Source organism: Gorilla gorilla, chromosome 6 (assembly GCF_029281585.2).
Source record: "Gorilla gorilla gorilla isolate KB3781 chromosome 6, NHGRI_mGorGor1-v2.1_pri, whole genome shotgun sequence".
In the NCBI taxonomy this organism is placed as follows: Eukaryota; Metazoa; Chordata; class Mammalia; order Primates; family Hominidae; genus Gorilla; species Gorilla gorilla.
In genome coordinates, this window is record NC_073230.2 from 125,218,195 (window position 1) to 125,231,694 (window position 13,500).

A 13,500-nucleotide genomic window follows, 5' to 3' on the forward strand; every position below is an offset into this window, starting at 1 on the left:
TTCTGGGTATTCACTTAATTCTTTGGAAAACTTGGGTTTCCGTCAATGTCTCTATAAAAAGGCACTTTGCCACAATTTCTTACTCATCTGCCCCTTCTTGACCTCTGCTGATTTAAATGCTTGCCGACAACTTTGATGACTACTGAATGCCCACATGTATGCAAAGGACCTGCTGTGCTGGTATATGTGTATGTGCTTTGACCACACAAAACACATTCTGGCTTGATTAATAGATTAATAGGATCTTTTTTCATATATTTAGTTGATGCTTAAATAGCTTTGGCTAATTATTTTGTTCTTTCACAGAGAACTTGTCATTGTAGCTTTTATTTGATCTGATAATACAACTTGAAGCACTCAAAATAAGATGCCATTAACTTTTTATACTTGTTTTGAATGGCATCTTACGATGACATTTACGAAGGCTGCTATCAATTTTTTTTCAGTGATACTCCTCACCAGGGTATCTTGCCCCTCAGCCAATAATAAAACCAACTTGTATCCTGTTATCTTTACTAGAGTCAGACATTAGTGAATACAGAGACTAATATTAGAGTTGATTTCTCCATAAATATTGATGGACTGTGAAGACATCATGGTATATAGTTCCTGGGAGAGCTGGATTTAGGAATCTAGACAGACACTTTCTGGCCACATCCCATTGATTCTCCTCCTCTCCCATTACAGTAGGATGGAGGACAACATTGTTGGATTTGAAGAGTAAGAAATACCAGGCCCAAGTGTTGAATGGACATAATGTATTGAAGTCATCAAGAATAACCACAGGGAAAATGGTGGAGAGAAGAGTAAGCCAGAGCTAAAGTTATAAAAGTATGTGGAGAAGTATTGTGGCATCTGATAGAAGATGGAAACTCAGGGTGGAGATGGGTGGTAAAGTCTAAGGCCATGTGCTACACCTCAAAGAGCTGTGATTGTTAGGAAACAAACAGCCTTTAATGGGAAAAACAGTAGACGGTGAAGAAGACACCTACCCCACAGGGATTGTGCCAGACTCTACTTGAAATACCACAGAAGAAACAGGCTTTGGGGATAACTAGGTGTCAGTTGGAGAAGATGATGAGGAGTTTGAGAGTACAAAGGAGTCTGCAGTTCACAGAAGTTGGATGTCAGTGGGTACAGAGATAAGAGTATAGGAGGAGATAGGGCCAGATTCGAAGTACAAAGCAGAATGGGTATCAGGTTTCCAGTAAGGCTGAAAAATCTAGAGGCCAGGGGTAATAAACAGGGTCGAGAGGCAGGCTAAGGTTAGTTCTGGTAGTTTCCTAGGGAAAAGTGGGTTATCAGGGATGCTTTTGGCTGTAAGTAACTAAAAAACTAAGAGTGGTTTTAAGACAAGATAGAGGCTAACCCAAATTTGGCTCAGAACAAGTTTATTTTCATCTCTCTGTTCTTCCACCCTCTATGTGTTGTTGCCTTCTATTCTCATTTGTCCCTTCATTCAAGCAACACTCCCTCATATGACATCATCCAAAATAATAAAGAAGAGAAGTGGCAAAAGCGTATTTTACCTCTAGACAAGGAAGAAGATCTTTCCCAGGGACCCCCAGCTGATTCACCTGCCTTTCCACTTCATTGGCTACAAATATGTCACCTGCTCATCCTCATCAAAGGCAAAGGGAAACAGAGTTGCTATGGTTGACTTATCCAAGCACAATTCGTACCATGAGGTCTGGGCACATGCTGCCCAGAACAAAATTATTTTGCTAATGTATGATTGTTTAGATTCAGCATTGTTTAGATAACTAAAAGGTATGTTTGTAAATAAGTATGAATCTAAAGTTTGGCGTTTCTGTTGACTTGTGAGATGAGTCAGGAACATCATTTGGGGAATACCTTTCTTAGGTAACATTTCACTTTTCATGGCCAGCAATGATGTGGAGTCAGGGCAGGAGACACTGACGTCCTTGTGGTTCTGGTTACTGGACTATGCTTCGCTTGCTCCTCCCAGCATCTCATTCTGTCTGATCCATTCTCAAAGCCACAGGTCACTGTTATATGTCTATCAAGCACCGCCCCCACCTCTCTCAGAAGCAATGATGACTTATTCCTTGATGTTCCTATCACACTGACTTATCTGGCCACTGAAACACTTATCTGAATCTGTCTATGCCTGCTTCTCCATTACTGTAACCAATACTTTGGCTGATAAACTTAGCATTTCTCACCAAGTATATTGTAAGTTCCTATCAGTTCCCTTGTTCTAATTCAGTGGCTCTCAGACTTTAACATGCATCCAATTCACCTGCAGGGCTCGTTAAATGCAGACTACTGGACTCCACTCCCCAGAGTGTCTGATTCAATAGATCTTATACAGGGCCTGATAATTTGCATTCTGAACAAATTCTCAGGCGACGCTTACACTTTAAGAAACACTGTTCTAATCCTGAGAATATTGAGGAAAAAATTAAACTCATTTTCTCCTACTTCACTCTAACCAACATATTTCTTTTTTTTTTTTTTTTTTTCTTTTTTTTGAGACAGTTTCACTCTTGTTGCCCAGGTTGGAATGCAGTGGCGCAATCTCAGCTCACTGCAACCTCTGCCTCCCAGGTTCAGGTCATTCTCCTGCCTCAGCCTCCTGAGTAGCTGGGATTACAGGTCCCCACCACCATGCTCAGCTAATTTTTTGAATTTCAGTAGAGACGGGGTTTCACCATGTTCGCCAGGCTGGTCTCAAACTCCTGACTTCAGGTGATCCACCCGCCTCGGCCTCCCAAAGTGCAGGGATTACAGATGTGAGCCACTGCGCCTAGCCCAGCCTTCACCAACACATTTCTAACACCAGACATAAGGGGGTGTTTCCCCACACACCAAGCAATCGGAAAATTCTGCAGCAGACACAAGCCGGGTGCCCTCCAGTTTACTTCTGATGCTATCTACCTGGAGGCTGTGTTAGATCCCACAGGTTGAGTGCTCACTTTCACAAGATTGTTCCCCATTTCCAATACCAATCTCAAGCCCCAGGTTGCTTTACCTGTGCTTCTGGTCAACTGGCTATAGAAATCAGGCTTCCCACAACCCCTTATTCAGGTTCTATTAACTTGCTAGAGCCACTCACAACAGAACTCAGGGACACAATTTACTTATATTTCCCAGTTTATTATAAAGAATATTACAAAGGATACAGATGGAAAGACACATAAGGCAAGGCATGTGAGAAGGGGTGCCATGCTGCCATTCGCTCTCTGAGGTACCACCCTCCAGGAACCAGAACGTGTTCAGCTATTTGGAAGCTCCAAGAATCCTGTCATTTGGGGTTTTTATGGAGGCTTCATTACATAAGCATGATTGATGAAATTATTGGTCATTGTTGATCAACTTAGCCTTCAGCCACTCTTCTCTCCCTGGAAGGTGGGTGGGGGGAGCTGAAAGTCCCAACCCCACCTCTTATCCTGCCTTGGTCTTTCTGTTGACCAACCCCTATTCTGAAGCTACCCAGGAGCTGCCAGCCATCAGTCAACTCATTCACATACAAAAACACATTATTACTAACAGATTACATCTATTACTTTGGAGAGTCTATGATTTTAGGAGTTAATGCCAGGAAATGGGAAGAAAGTTCAAATATATATTTTATACTATCAGATCCATTCTCTTTTCTTCTGCCAGAGTGCAATACAGAGAACATATTAGTATTCCCTTACTGAAAAATCTAACAATGATTCAGCCTCTTTTCCCACCCTTTTCATGTATACACATGGTCATCTAGCCATAACTGAATGCTTGCAATTTTTTGAAGTTAGTCGCTTCCTTCATATCTCCATGACTTTGCAAAGATAGTTACCTCTAAAAAGCTGATCCATGACCCTTCCACACCCCCTCAAGCTTGAAGCCCATCTTTGCCCACATACATCTTGACCTATGCTACTAGTTCACTGACATCATTGCCCTATTTAAGTGCAGAAATATAATTTTTTCATGTTTATTTCCTTAGAACCAAATATAGCGCTTAACACATGATATGTGCCCCAAAAATGGTAAATAACAAAATGAATTAAGTGGCATCTGAATAAGCCATAATAAATCAGGTAAGAGTTTTACTAATTGAGATGAAACTCATTTGGACAAGTTTCTAAAGGACAGAGCAAAAGAAGAAACATAGCTCAGTAACCGTAAGTATTTTTTTTAATTAAAAAATCACTTGTGTTTTAAAAAATGACAGTACAAGGATCCAATTACATAATCCTCAGCAACACTTCTTAAAATTCCCTCTTCTCTGCTACCTGCCTTTCTCGTGCCTCCAGCTGCTCTCTCCACAAGTCCCCCAAACCTAAATCCTGCCCAATTTCTTTTCTCTCACACTCTGCCATCTCCACTTCTCTCCATTGCTTCATTCATTCATTCATTCATTTGCTTAGTTAATCAAACAATATTTATTATCTGCTATATGTCAGGAATGGTTGCAGGCACTGGGACCAATGATGTGAACAAGATAAACAAGATCCCTGCTCTCATGGTGTTTTACATTCAAGAGAGAATAGGCCTGAAGTAAAGAATTCTAACAGAAAATGAAATGCTGGCCAAATGGGCATGGGGAAGGGAAGGCTCCAGAACAGAGGATATGTTAATAACAACAGAAGGCCAAGGCTATTAAAAATATTTTATAAGGGCCTGCAATAATACCTAGAATGGAGATTCAAATTTTCTTCTCAGATTCTTAGCATTGCTCTTCACCTTGACATGTGAAAATTGGATTTCTCTTCAACAATCTGGAAGGATTGAGGAAAGGCTATGATCTTTCACATATGAATCATTTTTAACTGCCTAAGAAATTACTATTAGATCTTAATACTAACAGAGCTTCACTCCCCAAAGAAAGGTGTATAGTTCCTCCTTTCTGAAATTGAGAGTAATGTCAATAACTGTATCTTTTTTTCTTCATTTTGACTTCCAGGAAGCTTTGAGCAAAATCTGACCCTTCACTAACATAGCAATTATGATTTAAATATTTTTTTCCAGACAATGTTGTTGTATGAATTCTCATTTCAGCCTGCTTCAAATTCTTTGTGGAATTTGGCAGGGGGTCTTCTTGGTTAGGATTATGTATCTTTTCTAAGTATCAAAAAACATTGATCATTATAAGGGTACAGGCAGGAGTATAGGAAGTAGCCTACAGATGGAACAGAAGCCAGGGCTAGGCAGCCACCAGGTCTTTTTCCCCTCCCTCCAAGTTCCTCCCTGAATATCTGCTTCTTTTTTCTTTCTCTGTAGGCACAGTCTCTCTTCTCCTTATCTGCATGATCAGTTAGTAAAGATGGGTGCCCTAAAATTTCTGAGTTCATAGATTACAAATATTGTCACACTGAGAGACTGATGGGCTAACTCTTGGTTCTGATTCCAAATTCCCCAGGAAAAAGAAAACCTGATGGTCTCCAGTTGTTTTACAGATAGACAAACCAGTTTATGATCAGGGGACAGAGTCATGCAACCTAAGCAAAACAGTTAAAAATCTCACCAAATGAAGTTTGAGAGGGGAACACAGTGGAAATAAGTGGGAGTGAATCAAAGAGCTTAGGGGGTCATTGTGAGCAGAAAGACACTCTTCTAGTTTATTATTATAATTGTAAGTAGAGAGTTAGAAGGATAGCATGGTAGACACTGGATAGATGATCTCCAAGCTTATTTCCAGTGCAACTATATTTCCCAGCATCCACTGTAGTTGTGTGGAGCTTTCTGATTGAGTTTTGGCCAAGAGATCAAGGAAAGAAGCAATGTAGTCTCCTTCAGGCTTTGCCATGACAACTCAGGGCAAGATGGTGGAGCCAAGAGATAAAGCAGGATTTCTCCTTTGCAGTGTTGTGCACGGAAACATGACATGGGCAAGAAATATGCATTTATTGGTTCAAGCCACTGATACTGGGCTTGTTGGTCATAGGAGTTAACCTTCCCTAACTAGTACAGATAAATAAATAATGAAGATCACGCTTTCATCCTGAAAATATCCCTTTACTAAGTCATGAGTCACATTGGGATGCTGGGGAACTGAGGGTGAATAGAGCAAAAACTTCTGCTGTCAATTGTTCAAAGGCTCATGGAAGAGACAAGCAGGTAACAGAAAATGAAAATAATGAAGACCTGTCACTGACAGGAGACAACGGAAGTGATGCCAAAGCAGCTGTTTGTGATGCCAAAATATCTTCTCTAGTATGAGAGGTTGCTTTCACTGTTACCCTAGGTAAGTGGATGGATAAAAGGGAACATTGCAAAAATAGAATCTATGAGGCATGGTCACAGTGGGACTGAAGGACAGGGAGGAGTCAAAGACAACCCTGCCAATTGGAAGAATGGTGGTGACCTCAACAGAAATGGGAAATCCACTTAGGGAAGAGCTGAGAAGAAAAATGATCAGTTCACTTGGGAGTATGTGGAGCTTGAGGCAAGTGGAGGAGTACAGCAGGCAGTTTGGGACCTGAAAGTGGATGCTCAAGAAGAAACTCTGGCTAGAGATATAGATGAAGAAGTCAATAGACAAAAGTTACCATTCACATCTGATAATAGCTTACTGGGGCTCCAGTCTCCTTATCAAATGTGATATGACAAAGACAGTTTTGAAATGATTTTCACGTTACTTTATTTTTCTCCAGGTAGCAATGACAAGTTTAGTGTATTTTCTCTTTTTTGGTGAAATTATATCAGCAGTTTCTGTATTTCCACAATAGATATTGCAAGTTCTGAGACCTAAAAAATTCTGAGTACTCATTGCATTGCAAAGGTTGTCAAGGATCTGCTTATCTGACAATAAACTACAGAAAAGATAGTAGTATTAAATGTTTTAGCAATGCCAATTCCTTATTTTCCCTTTTCCCCTAGGGAATTTCAGATTTCCTCTAAAATCTCAGGTCCCAGTTTGCACATTGATTTTCTTGTACTATTATGAGCCACTGATTGCCATATCCATTAACTTCACCTATGCATAAACCATGCAATAGATGACAATATATCACCCATTCCTCTCTTATCTTTCTTTTTCATTTTGCCTTTCTGAATTTTTCTCCTAAACTTTTCTTCCTCTAAATTTTACTTTCTTTCCCAAACTTACTCCTGATCTATTCTCTTCTTTCTCTGTTTTAACTATTTGACGTATTATTAATTTATAGTTTTATTCATTCATTAATAAAATCCATCAAACAGGAATTAAATGTTTACCATAATCCAGATATGGATAAAAAGAAAAAATATATATATTTCATGTACATTACATTGAATCAGCCTAAATACTGCAGCCCAATGACTCATTAGCTACAGTTTCATTCTGCATTCATTAGCTTCATTAGCTAGAGTTTCTTTAGCTACTCTTACAAGTTGAAGGAGATTCTTCATTAGCTACACTGCTTTCACTTGGATCCTATAAACGATAGACATCTTATAGTCCCATCTTACTGACAGAGAAGAGGACCATTAACAAAAGCAGACTCACACAGAGAAAAATAATTCCTAGACAAATTAGCTTTGTTTATTTTTTAAAACCCACATCTATTATGTCTTAAAGAATCATGAACTTCTCCAAGGTAGTAGTTACTCCTTTGAATAACAGCTTTTTCCTTTGTGAGAAGATAAAAGGAAATATATTGACTTGCTGCTTTTCCTGAAAAAAATTATTCTATTCTAGTGTCTATTTAAATTGTAGCTAATAAGGTTCATATATTAGACAATAGTATTATATAATATTTAACTTCCTGCTGTGATCATGCAAGAGAATGTCTTTGTTTTAAAGAAATTCACATTGAAGTAAGCATTTGGGGGTAAAGGAGTATCGTATCTGCAACCTACACATAAATGTTTAAAAAAAAGCATAGTAGAGAGAGAATGAGAAAGCAAATGTGGTACAATGTTAACAGTTGAGGAATCTGGGTAAAGGGTAAACAAATTCTTTGTAATATTGTTTGCAGTTTTTCTATAGCCTCAAATTATTTCAAAATACAAAGTTTTAAAAGTTATCAGTTCACAGTTCAGGGGAAATTTGGAAATTTTTATTATAATTTTCTCTTATTAATGTTCTCAGTTTAAAATATCATGTTTCATAAGAAGTCTCATAATTATATTTTACCAGTTGAAAGAAGAAAATACATCTCATCGAAAGTCATTCATCTCTTCATATAAGTGGAGTGTTGGTGTGAAGGTTTGGCTCTCCACAGTTGTAGTGTAGTGGCAAAATTATATTGCTAAATCAAAAGAACTGGATTGAAGTGTGAACCCTCAACTTACCAGCTGTGGGGATGTGAATAACCATTTAAGCTGTGCCTCGATTTCTCACCTATGAAATAGGACTATCAATCCCTATATGGCAGCTTATGTTTTCACAAATGATCATAGCAATATTTCTGGTCACATGTTCTTGCAGAACCTTGTCGACAATCATCTGGAGTCTATCTTCCCTCTCCTTGAAACTGAGTGGAAGTTTGTTACTGCCTGGACTAACAGACTGCAGCATGTCTGTCTGGCTAGGCAAGGTCATCAGAGGTGATAGGAGCTCTCCAGGATCACTCTCACCCTCTCTCTATCTTTCTCTCTCTTTCTGTCTCTTTCTCTCTCCCCCACCATCTACCCTGGCAATGCTTGTTTTTGAAACCCAATCATAATACTGTGGAGAAACCCAAAGTTTTCCACCCAGAGAGTCCATGTGGAAAGACACATGGAGACGAACTGAGGCTCCCAGCCCAATGCCAGCATTGACTGCCAGAAACCTGGGTGAACAAATCTTCAAACAGTTCCAATCCTGGGCCTCTAGTCTTCCAGCTGAAGCCCCTGACATCAGAAGAAAAACCTGAACCCACTGTGTCCCATTCAAATTCCTAAGCCACAGACTCTATAAGCAGAATAAATGGTTGTTTTATACTGCTGAATTTGGGGTCATTTGTTATGTGGCCAAGATATCTAACACCTACTGAATAGAATTATTATATGATAATTCTGTTATTATATAACAGATACATAAAAGGGAATTTCTATAAAACACATACATTTGCCCTGTATGCTATAAAATGTTATTTATACAAATTCATACATCTGTGTTATTTACACAGATGCATTTTTTTGGATATTAACTTTCATCTTCTCATCTACCTTTCTTCTTCCTTTGCTTAGGGATTTATGCAGTTGTGCAGCCTTAAGAAACTTAATTCTATAAACTCTATTTAAGAGTTTATAAACATCAGGAATATTTATAATATTCTAGACTCGGAAATTCTGGTGAGCACTATTTTCAGGACAGTTCATTCCAGAGGTTAGGATCACAGTCATGGAGCAAACAGAAAGCCCGTATTTTCACAAAGAGTCTTCAGTTCTTGAATTTCTATGCTGAACAAATGGAATCCTCAACACTCCAGGTGCTAAAGGGAGAAACACCTTTGGTGCTGCTAAAGATTCAGTGGGAAAGAACTTAGAATACAGGACCTTGTTTGTTCTCCAGATTCTATGAAATAAAGGACATTTATTTAAGGAAGATTGGGGGAAGTAGGGATTTATTAGTCACTCATGAACTCCAGAGTACTATGAGTACAAACTTGTATACAATGTAGACCTTGGCCTCAAGAAGTTTACAGTGTCGTATCTCATAAACGAGAGAGGTATTTAAACAAACTTGCAATCCATTGTGATAAATGCAATAGTAGCGAGAAAATCTAGTGCTTAGTCCTGAAGTTTGTGAATATGTACAATATTCCAAAGAGAGATGGTATGCAATAGTACTCGTAATTAGTGACTTACCTGATTTATTACTTTTTTGTCAAGTTTTTAAATAAATTACTTCTATTTAATTGCAACTGATAAAATTTAGGTAAGATACCTTTGAATAATTTATGTGTTTGTAAGACAGAATTGTAAGGAAGGAGATGAGAGTATTGGCAGCTCTGCTTGACAAAGTCATATAGTACATTCTTTTTTATCCCACACACATTTTCTCTCTTTTCCCTTGTTCCAAACAAAGTTCTGAGGATGGGTGTGAAATGGGAGCAAGAAGAGAGGAGCTGGAAGACAGCATAGGTCCGCAGCAACATGAGGTGCTTTCATTTTGAATTGATTTTCCATGTCATGCTCCTTTTTTCGCCAAATGGCACAGCACTCAGCATTTGCCTCTACTGGGAAATACCGTATGCTGTTTTGCAAAATCTGTAAGGTAATGAACTATGAAACACTATTATGAATTATCATCACCACTCAATCTTTATTAAGCACTCCCTTCTGCCCATTCCAATGGCTGGCATATGACGGCAAACATGGCAGGTGAAGCCCCTGCCTTAAAGGGTGGCACCTCAGAGGGAAGATTCAGTATTCTCATCGAAGGCTGAAATGGGTTCTTGATTCTTAACTTATAAAATGAAACGGAATTTCTATGACTTATTCCCATCCAGAAGAACTTTGCAGGATAATTATAGAACCTTTTCCAAAGTACTTATAGATTTTACAAATAGGAGAGGAAAAAACATTACAATGACCTCTTTATCATCTCTTGCATGCATGTGTGAGCGAGTGAGTTGTGTGTGTGTGATCGAGTGTGTGTGCAAGTGTGTGTGAGCGTGTGTGAGCAGTGTGCACGTGTGAGAGCAAGCGAGTGTGTGTGTGTGTGTATTGGGGCAAGTATTATCATATGAGAGTAAATTTACTGGAAAACTTTTAAAGATAAAGTTTATTCTTACTCTGTTCTATTTAAAATTTTCTTAGCATTATTTCAAAAAGTGGCTCTAGTCAATGTTGTATCTACTTTATACATACAAACTCAGTTAATCCTCACAACGACCCTTCGAGGTAGGTACTTTATCATTTTACAGACAGAATAACTGAGGGCAATAGAATTATTATGATTATGTAATTTGGAAAGCCACCAAGCTAAGAAGTGAAAGACCTGGAATTCACACCCTGACAATCAAGGCCTAAAGTGTGAATTTGTGTTCACCATGACATACTTAATACTGAATGTATATCTTCTTCCCTTTCATGTGAACTATGTCAGGTCACGATGTCAGCACCACATAGAAATAGTTTTCTTTTGCTTGCTTGCCCTTTCACAGAGATTTCTTCCATGTGCCTTTGCAGCTTCCAAAAGCTGTAGCCTGTTCTTTGAGAAAGCTCTTCTCTCCTTAAGGAGTTGCTCCACATCGGATTGATTCTGGGCCATGCATCATGTCAGCTTGCAAAAGACAAAACCCTTTCTGTTTCTAACGAAATTTCTCATATTTTGAAGTGAAAGCAAGAATTGCTCTGCCGAGGTGCCAAGGGCAACATACTTCCATTACGAAGTGTTTCTAACAAAATGTTTTGGAGATTTTAAAGGGGCAGCTTTCTAAATATCCCAGGCATCTGCAAACAACCAGACACGCAGGCCCGCTTTTCAGCCCAAACATTGTTTCTGGGTTGTATCATTTTTTTTCCTGAAAGTCAGCACAGCTGTTGCAATGCCCCTTTATCAATTGTCCAATGATCCCAACAAATTTTTTTCCAAGAGTGAATAATCAAAATGGTATTACAGGTCTTTGATTTTGAAATATATGCACTGTTAATATAATTTTGGCCTTCTTTAGCAGAATTTCAAAGGGGAACCAAAGGTTTATATTTATAAAGTTTATAATCATTCCACAAAGTTCAAGACATTTGGCAGTGCTTGGGAAACTTAAAAACAGTAATAAAAGGTTACTGCGAGGAATTCAAAGCTGCCTTGTATGGTAATGCTGATTCAAGCCACCACATACTGCAGCATTAGAAGTTTAGCTGTGATTTGGGGGTTGGATCAGAACTATGCAGCTGTAGAGATATTTAAATGGCTTACCCATTAACAACAAAGAAAGGACTTTGGAAAATTTACAATTAATATCTCCGCTTTGAAAACACATTAGGAGTATGCGGGGGGAGAAAATCATGCATTCTTAGCCTGATTTACTAAGCATCTATCAGCCTCCTTGACTGTTCTCAAGCACCAATCTTGCCTTGCAATTGTAAACTGTGCACTTTTGCCAACCTGGAATGCACACTCTGTCCCTGCCCAGCTCCAGCTCATTCTGCATCTGTGCTTGCTCAAACTCTGGTAACCCAAGCTCTTCATTTGTTGGCAGCTGGTAAAAGGGGTTTCCTTATGAGTCACAGTGTGGAGGGAGGCTGAGTAATATACCCTATCCTGTGCTACAATCTGTATGGAATGTATTTGAAATAAAACTAAACTTAGAGTTTAGTTCGACATCTGATTTCAAACACATTCTTGAAAAATTGGAGTGCAATAGGGAAAAAATCACCATGTCTCTCCTGCTACGGAAAGCTTACTCCCCTACAATTGTCTCTAAAGGGACAGGAACTAAATTGCAGTCATTCAGGCTCTGAGGTCTCTGACGAGGAAAGAGTCCACAGCTTGGCTTTTTTAGATGATCCTGCTTTCCTGTTATGGCAATGAAGTAGCTAGTCCCATGGCGAAGGAAAGTGGGAAAATGAAGTTGACAATGCACAAGTGTCACAGGCTAAGGCTTTTGCCAATGTTGTTTAACAAATGTAAGCATCTGACAGATCACATCTTTAACTGAAAGAAGGTAAAGAATATTACAAGACAAAGTGTGTTTATAAAAGTCATAGATGATGCAAGAACACTGTTTATCACCATATATTCACCTGTTTACAGTAAGTTCAGGAAAATGGGTTTTCTTACTATTAAATGCAGTAACACGCATTTATCTAGAAAAATAAATTAAGACTATCAAGGTCTAAATATAATTTCAAAGAAACTAGACACACTGTACTAACCAAATATTATATTTTTTCTTTTTAAATATCATTAGATACCCAAATATCTGAAATGAAAAAAAGATTAGTGACGACATACTGAATGAATAGAAAAACTGGAAAATTTGTGGCTAGAAATTTAGAATTATACTATAAGCTAGATGTATCAAACTCACATATTCTTCCAAATTAGAGAATTAGTTATGCTTCAGAAATATAAAATACATATATGCCAGAAAGTTTGCTCTCTTTACTAAGCAATAAAATAATCATATCTTCTTAATTAATGAATCTTATAAAGTAAATGAAATGGAAATATGTCTGTTACCTGCTGCTTTTGACTAATATTCAAATAAAATAATCAAGTTATTTCCTTCTTATAATTTGTAACACACATTTCTAAATACAGGTGAGTTGCATGAGAAAAGGGGAATGAAAAATAAAAATTTCTATTTGGTTACTTGTAATTTGGGCTTGATACAAAAATTCCTTCAGTACCAACAATCTGCTATGGTCACCAGGTATAGCCGATGTTAACAAATCCACCAGATTAAATCAGTATGTAGAAAATGTCAAGTCTGTGTTTACTCAGTTATTCTATAGTCAACACTCAGAGCTTACCAAATACCATATTTACAAGGCATATAAGAAGCTCACCAAGTGAGGACAGAGGCAGACATGCAAACAAGTAACTGTCAAACACAAATTGAATGTTTGTGTCCCCTCAAAATTCGTATGCCAAAATCCTCACCCCTAAGGTGATGGTTATTAAAAGGTGGG